At 38.3% G+C, this 8579-nt stretch overlaps 1 protein-coding gene across 4 annotated transcripts in view; it reads left to right on the top strand.

The window, feature by feature from the left end:
* The first annotated feature begins 5804 nt into the window (after positions 1–5804).
* The window catches only part of ANKRD6 (ankyrin repeat domain 6), a 101927-nt gene continuing 99152 nt past the window's right edge, over positions 5805–8579 (top strand). For 3 of the 4 annotated variants that reach the window (XM_026726735.2, XM_026726732.2, XM_087914287.1), the window contains exon 1: positions 5805–6100. The gene's annotated coding sequence lies outside the window, so the exon portion shown is untranslated. The remainder of the gene's footprint in view (positions 6101–8579) is intronic. The other variant, XM_087914268.1, reaches the window with a different exon arrangement.

Genomic DNA, 8579 nt, shown 5'->3' with positions numbered 1-8579 from the left:
TTCTCCCCGGCACCCTCCTAAACATGTCCCTGTTCTGTTAAGATTTTGGATAGTTCTGATACTAAGAGACAGACAATTCCAAGTACCTTTACCCAATTTCTTTCCAACATTAAGGGCAAAAGGAAAAACAATCTTGTTTTAAAAACCTTGTTTTACATTCCAAAAATATACACTGCTCAAAAAAATAAAGGGAACACTTAAACAACACAATGTAACTCCAAGTCAATCACACTTCTGTGAAATCAAACTGTCCACTTAGGTAGCAACACTGATTGACAATCAATTTCACATGCTCTTGTGCAAATGGAATAGACAACAGGTGGAAAGCATAGGGCAGTTAGCAAGACATCCCCAATAAAGGAGTGGTTCTGCAGGTGATGACCACAGATCACTTCTCATTTCTTATGCTTTCTGGCTGATGGTTTGGTCACTTTTGAATGCTGGCAGTGCTGTCACTCTAGTAGCATGAGAGGGAGTCTACAACCCACACAAGTGGCTCAGGTAGTGCAGCTCATCCAGGATGGCACATCAATGCGAGCTGTGGCAAGAAGTAGCTGTGTCAGCGTAGTGTCCAGAGCATGGAGGCGCTACCAGGAGACAGGCCAGTACATCAAGAGACATGGAGGAGGCCGTAGGAGGGCAACAACCCAGCATCAGGACCGCTACCTCCGCCTTTGTGCAAGGAGGGACAGGAGGAGCCCTGCCAGAGCCCTGCAAAATGACCTCCAGTTTCTTGACTGCTCAAATGGTCAGAAACAGACTCCAAGAGGGTGGTATGAGGGCCCGCCGTCCATAGGTGAGGATTGTACTTACAGCCCAACACCGTGCAGGACGTTTGGCATTTGCCAGAGAATACTAAGATTGGCAAATTCGCCACTGGCACCCTGTGCTCTTCACAGATGAAAGCAGGTTCACACTGAGCACATGTGACAGACATGACAGGGTCTGGAGACGCCGTGGAGAACATTCTGCTGCCTTCAACATCCTCCAGCATGACCGGTTTGGCAGTGAGTCAGTAATGGTGTGGGGTGGCATTTCTTTAGGGGGCCGCACAGCCCTCCATGTGCTCGCCAGAGGTAGCCTGACTGCCATTAGGTACCGAGATGAGATCCTCAGACCCCTTGTGAGACCATATGCTGGTGCGGTTGGCCCTGGGTTTCTCCTAATACAAGACAATGCTAGACCTCATGTGGCTGGAGTGTGTCAACAGTTCCTGCAAGACAAAGGCATTGATGCTATGGATTGGCCCGCCCGTTCCCCAGACTTGAATCCAATTGAGCACATCTGGGACATCATGTCTCACTCCACCCACCAACACCACATTGCACCACAGACTGTCCAGGAGTTGGGGGATGCTTTCATCCAGGTGTGGGAGGAGATCCCTCAGGAGACTATCTGCCACCTCAGGAGCATGCCCAGGCATTGTAGGGAGGTCATACAGGCACGTGGAGGCCACATATACTACTGAGCCTCATTTTGACTTGTTTTAAGGACATTACATCAAAGTTGGATCAGCCTGTAGTGTTTTTTTCCACTTTAATTTTGAATGTAACTCCAAATCCAGACCTCCATGGGTTTCTAAATTTGATTTCCATTGATAATTTTTGTGTGATTTTGTTGTCAGCACATTCAACTATGTCATGAACAAAGTATTTAATAAGAACATTTCATTCATTCAGATCTAGGATGTCTTATTTTTGTGTTCCCTTTATTTTTTTGAGCAGTGTAGTTTCTTTCATAGAGGGAGCTCTCATATGTACTGTGGGCTACCTTTTGGTTTCTGTTTTCTTTTTTGCCTTGCCTTGTTAAATATGTCATTTTAATCATTTTAATTTACTGCTTGTATTTTAATGGGCAATTATAAATCAAGTTCTGCAAAGCTAAATGCAGATATAGTAATTCATAATGCTCATTAAAAATAAGGACTTTTGTTGAATCAATAGACTTAGATAATTTCAGTTCCATTTGGCCTGTCTCTTCTTTCCTCTTTTCTTCCAGTCATGGGACTGAATCCAAAGCCTGTCTTTGGGAGGAAGTATTTTTCCCCTGATTCATCTCTCAGCTGTATTAACTCTTCCTTCCCATTTTTATTTGTGCAATAACCTTGGTGGTTTCAGCTTCAATCCTGCTTAGTTAGGCTGCTTAAATATGATTAAATTTCTTTGGCTCTATTGTTTTGACTAATAAATCTGGTGACTGACTAGACAATTGTCCTTAATTTGCCTCATTAAAAGTGGAAACTTCATCTCTTTTTCCAGGTTCATTAATGTTTTATCTGCTATACTGTGTAGTGGATAAATGGATTGTTTCTTTCTATGGAGTGCTTAGCACTCTGGAGCTTTGTTTGCTTCTAGATACTTCATTATTAATACATACTGATGCTACCTAGTTGAAATGTCTGAAAGCAAACAAACAAATCCAGAGAGCACCAAAGGACTTCACAGTTGCACCCCGAGTTACAGATGTTCTTATGATTCACTTAAACAGAGGTACAGAGACTTCTGTTGCTTGGCACCCTTCCTGGCATCTGTCAGAAATGTGGAAAACTCATTCTACTTACCTCAGAATTTTCCAACCATTTATAAAATAAATCCCATATCAAATAATATTCCGCCTCTTCTTGTCCTTTAATTGCCAATGTTAATCTATTCATTTCTGTGCATTCCAATATTTTCATGATCACCTCTTCCTCTATCGGAATCTTTTCATTTTTCCAATTTTGAGCAAATACAATTCTACCTGCTGTTAATATATGTATGAGTAAATAGGTTTTTTTTTTTACTATAATTTTTGGGTAAAATCCCCAATAAAAAAATATCTCAGGTTTTAAGTCTATGTGTTGTTTTATCATCTTTTCCAACCATGTGTGTATTTTTGTCCTATTTTTTAGCTTCTGTACATGTCTACCACACATGGTAATATGTTCCGGATGTCTGGTGACATTTCCAGCATTTAGCTGATTTATCTTTAAACATCTTTGCCAGTCTTGCCGGTGCAAAATGCCATCTATAAAACAACTTATACATATTTTCTTTATATGCTGTTGACATTTTTAGTTTATCATTTCTATCCCAGTTTCTGCCATTTATCTAATTCTATCCCATAGCCAAAGTTTTCTCCCCAAGCTATCATTGTCTCCTTCACTTGTTTTTCTAAATTCACTCCTAGTAAATAGCTATACAATTTCTTAATCATCTTTTCTTCTGTTCCTATTAGGATTTTATCTAATTCTGTCAATTCATTATAAAACCTCTCTGCTTTGACATCTTTTTCATATCTAGAATGTATTTGCATATATGAGTACCAATTCATATCAATCCCTTGTTCATTCAGTTCTTGTTTTGTTTTGAGTTCACCCCTTTCATTTAAAACATCTTTATATCTAACAATATTTCCCATTTTGAAAACATTTGGATATATAAACTTGATAGACAGACTGGAATCTACATATGTTGTTCCCTTATTTTCTCCCATATTGATAATAATTTCTTACATAATGTCTTTGAAAGTAACTGTGTATCTTATTTTTCCCATATCATAAAAAGGCGTGCCAACCCAATTGTAAATCATGCCCCTCCAATGGCAATAGCCTTGTATTTCTTAATACAATCTATTCTTTCATCCATATTAATACCACGGCCTGATAATATAATTCCCAATTGGGTAGCCCAAACCCTCCTCTGGTTCTTGCATCCTGTAACAATTTTAATTTGATCCTTGCTTTTTTCTCTTGCCATATATATTTTAATATTATTTAAGTCATCAAAACATTTTTCTCCAGTTTTATTGGGATTGTTTGGAACAAATATAGCACTCTTGATAATATGTTCATTTTAATTGTCACTATTCTCCCTATTAGTGATAGTTGTAGATTTTTCCATTTTTCCAGGTCTATCTTAATCTGTTGTTTTAATTTATAATTAACTTCTTTAATTGTCCCGCATCTTGCTGTTAATTGAATCCCCAAATATTTCTTTGTAACCTGAATATCTAGTCTATCCATTAATTAGCTTTTTGCTTTGCTGTAATATTCTTCACTAATATCTTAGTTTTTTCCTTATTTATTTTCAATCCCGCAACTTCCCCATATTCTTCTAACCTATCTGTCAGTTTGGATCCTGTTTCTAATGGTTCTTCTAATATAAAAACCAGATTATTTGCAAATGCCTGCAATTTATACTCCCAAGAAATTAAATGAATAGCTATGATAAGATATATAAGGTTGAGTAGTTTTTAATATAAATGCAATCATAGTAAGAAATGCATGCTAAATATAAATATTTGCACAAAATATATGTACCCAGTTGACACACTGTATAACTGAAAGATGAATTTGTTGTAAAATAAAAAAATAATAATAAAAAAATTCTTATCTCAAAATATTTACCAATGGAAAGAAAGAAAGAAAGAAAGAAAGAAAGAAAGAAAGAAAGAAAGAAAGAAAAATATAGCATCAAACCTGTTTCAGGTATAACCATAATCTTTAATTCACTGTATGAGATAGTTTTCAGGCAAATTTTAATATGCAGTATTCATTGTATAATTTTATGGGCATTCGGGCATTATTTTCTTTTAATCATTCTGTTTCACCCTCATCTGTTTTTTCTCTTGATAAAAAAGCAATTTAGAATAGAGCAAAAATGGGACCGTCACAAAATATGGATGTTCCATAGATATTTACTCCTTAAACTTTTAAGCTATATGTGGCTTTCAGACTAGAACTTTCATTATCTTCCATTATTCTGTCCATTACCTGGTTATTTTCTAGAAAACCCTATTTACTTTAAAAAAAATACACATGAAGGCATTTTGCATACTTCCACACTTGTCTTTGTTTTATTTGGGGGAGGTTTTGAATCCTTTTGAAGTACTACACACTTTATTTCCATTAACTTTTAACTTACTGGTTCATTGCTGTGTGCCAGAACAATAATTACCTATAAGAGGTGCTTAAATAAGTTGCTAGGCTTCTAGGAAATATTATGTGAGTTCCATTGCTCAATAAATCCACTTTTTGCAGCACACCTACTGCCCTTGTATCAACAATCCTCTTACTCAAAGTCTCATTGTGAATATTACTGCTTTATATTGAAGAACATGAAAATAAGACTGTAAAAAGGCTCAAAGTTATTTTTCTTGAACTTTCCTGTATATAGTCAATTTCCAATAATTTAGGCAAATGGACAAGAGTAGAACAGGAGAAACTAAGCTAGATCAACTATTCAAAAGTTGGCACACAACCTATTGTGATCCCAATACTGAGGTATTTGTGGAGTTGGTGACATTCTACTGTCCATTATTTCCTGTTTCTTCCAGTCCTAGGAGCGAGTAAGTATTTTCTAGTCCTCCACTTCATCTCTGCTGAATCAACTCTCCCCGCCCATAAGTTATTAAAATAAAATTAAATAAATAAAAACCAACTGTATAGATTCAGCGTTGCAATTCCACAAATTCCACATAAAACGCATTCAATTCCACAAATTCCACATAAAACGCATTTTTATAATATTTATAAAAATAAAGACGCGATACAAATAAATAAAGCAAACGGTTCTTATCTGGATATATATCTTGAGTTTTTGTCCTCAGAATGAAATTGTATTTTTCATCCAACAATTCCATCACTGCGTTTCATTTGCGTTTGAGCAGCTCAATCCCTTCACAGGAAAAGCAGCGTAAGATTGCTCAACGTTTCATTACCAAATTGTTCCTCCATCTCCACTACCCCCACCCCCTGTCGTTCCAAATACGGGTCTGTTTATTGTTTTCTGAGTCGTACTTTCCACGCATGGCCACTAGATGGCACTGCGGGAGCGGCTTCCGAACAAAGCGCGCCCGTGTTCTCAGTATTTGGACGCCAAGTTACCTGAGGAGAGAATTAGGAGCCAGATTTCGCAGTAACTTTACAAATCCTTCTCCGGGGGTGGAGCGAAAAGGAAAGCAAAGCAAAGCGGGCGCTCCAACGGGACTATTGAAGTATTGTAGCTCTTCTTCTTCAGCCGCTGTCCTTTTGCACAAACCGATCACCTACGCAGCGCTGTTTTTGCGATCTGCCGAAGTGGGATATGCGCAGCAGATTATCCTGGCGGAAATTGAAAAGGTGGGACTTTTTATTTACTGAGAAGCGGGGCTCTACCTCTTGCGCTTATCTACGGAAGCGTAAATTAAATTGCGAGGAGGGGACGGCGACTGTTTGAAAACAACAGCTGCTAAGTAGAAAGAATCCCTTGTCGGCCGGGTTGATGTGATTGTGAGACTGTTTTAAAGGTGTCCCTTTCCTCTTTCCGCTCCTCCTCCCAACCCCAGGATCTTCCAGAGATTTATTCTGCCCCAGAACCAAAGCTATAGTATGTTCTAGACAGGAAGCAATAGAGCAAACCAGATTCTTGAGTATAAGCAGAGGGCTTTCTGCAATTGAGTTGGCCAACTTGCAACAGAAGTTTAATGTAAATGGAGTGTGTGTGTATATATATGTGTGTGTGTGAGGGGGGGCTTCTAAACAAGACTGACCCAACCCTCGGACGACATATACAGGTAGTTCTCAACTTATGACCAACACCGAGCCCACAATTTATGTTGTTAAGTGAGATATTTGTTAAGTGAATTTTGCCCCATTTTATGACCTTTCTTGCCTCAGTTGTTAAGTGAATCAATGCAATTGATAAATTAGTAACCTAGTTGTTAAGTGAATGTGGTTTCCCTGTTGACTTTGGTTGTCAGAAGGTTGCAAAAGGGGATCACTTGACTCAGGGGCACAGCAACAGTTATAAATATAAACCAGTTGCCAAGCATCTGAATTTTAATCCCACTATCATGGGGATGCTGGAAAGGCTGTAACTGGAAAACATTTTTCACCACCGTAGTAACTTTGAATGGTCACAAACGAACTGTATGTTGTAAGTTGAAGACTACCTGTATGTGGGGTCTGCGTCTTACAGGCCCCCAGTGGTGTCTTCATTTGGGCTACAAGATGCTTCCTGATGGGAGGGTGCAACTGATCTAGAGGTTATATTGATTGTGTAGTGTCCAATCCCTTTCTCCTGGATGGGGCGCTGACAGTAAGAAAAAAAAGAACACCACACAGGGTAAGGATCAGCATCTGAGCCTTCAGATGAAGTGGCAGGGGGCTGATTGTGCAATGTAAGGCTTATGAGGAAGCATCCACCATCCAATAGATTCACCACCTAGAAGAACGTGAGTTGTTGCAAAACCGTGATAGACATTTGACTGGGGCATAAGAAAGGAAAAATGTTGAGTGACCAGCAAGTCTCTGCTGGTTCATTGTCTTCATTAATTAGAAGCTACAATCTGTCTACAATCTGATCTGTGTTAGGCAGGGCTTCTGCTAAAACATTTTATTTAGGAAATTAAATTTTAGAACGTTGTCACTTCCTGTCATCTGCCATTAAGTGGAATATGTTACACCATTCCTAAACCTGTTCTTCCCCAACTCTTGGGGCTGGATTACAGGTGCAGGTTTTGGTCCATCACACCTCAGAAGAGTGAGATCTGGGGAAGTTGCCTGAAGAGCAAATACTTTAATGGAAGATTAAATATGATGAGTACACAGTTTAGGAGATTGAGCCATAGATGCATTTTTCATTGTGTGGAAATCATCTGTGAAGCTGCTAATTGAGTGTATATGGGTTTATGTGTGTAGAAAAAAAAACAGTGCATTTGCTGATTTTTGAAATTAGAAAGTTTGTATTCCCTACAAGTTATTTAATGCTAATCCATTCTATTAACGTGTGTGTTGGCGTGGGTATGTTTAAGCACATCGAGACCTTGTTATAAACACAGTTCTTGTAAAAGAGTTGAATTATTAGAGAATCCATGTGCCTGGAGCACAGATTCCTGCTTTATGTCTCTTTCTTGGACTAGCTTGTATTTGCAAGGCTGAATAACAAAAGACAGATGGCCGAGTCTGTTGCATCTTCAATTTAAAGGATAATTTATCAGGTCAGGAGAAATAATCTCTACTTTGGACCTGGTAGAATTATTGGCACTTGACATATTGACATAAATTGGATCAAGAATTGGATCTGATGTGAAGATGTTTCCAGAACCAAGTATAGAAATGGGTATGATTATTATTTTTTAATTGGAATTTGGAGTAAAGACATAAGGAATACAAACAGGTAGTTCTCAAAGGACAACAGTTTGTTTAAAGTTACGTTCAAAATTACAACAGCACTGAAAAAAGTGACTTATGGCAATTTTTCACCCTTACAGCTGTTGCAACAGCCCCATGGTCACATGAGCAAAATTCAGATGCTTGGCAACTGACTCGTATTTATGACAATTGCAATACCCTGGGGTCGATTATCATCTTTTGCGACCATCTGACAACCAAAGTCAATGGGGAAGTCAGATTCATTTAGCAATCATGTTACATTCAACAACAGCAGGGATTCACTTAACAATGGCAAAAAAGGTTGTAAAATGGGGCAGAACTCACTTAACTTGCTTAGCGACAGAAATTTTGGGTTGAATCGTGGTCATAAGTTGAGGACTTCCTATAATTCAATGTTGTTTCGGTAAGGTGGATTTGAGCAAGGAAGAGAGTCTAAATGCTCTGA

The sequence above is a fragment of the Pseudonaja textilis genome, chromosome 1 (genome assembly GCF_049901715.1).
Source record: "Pseudonaja textilis isolate UNSWEBS1 chromosome 1, rPseTex1.2, whole genome shotgun sequence".
Classification (NCBI taxonomy): domain Eukaryota; kingdom Metazoa; phylum Chordata; class Lepidosauria; order Squamata; family Elapidae; genus Pseudonaja; species Pseudonaja textilis.
This window is presented reverse-complemented; position numbering and strand designations above follow the sequence as displayed.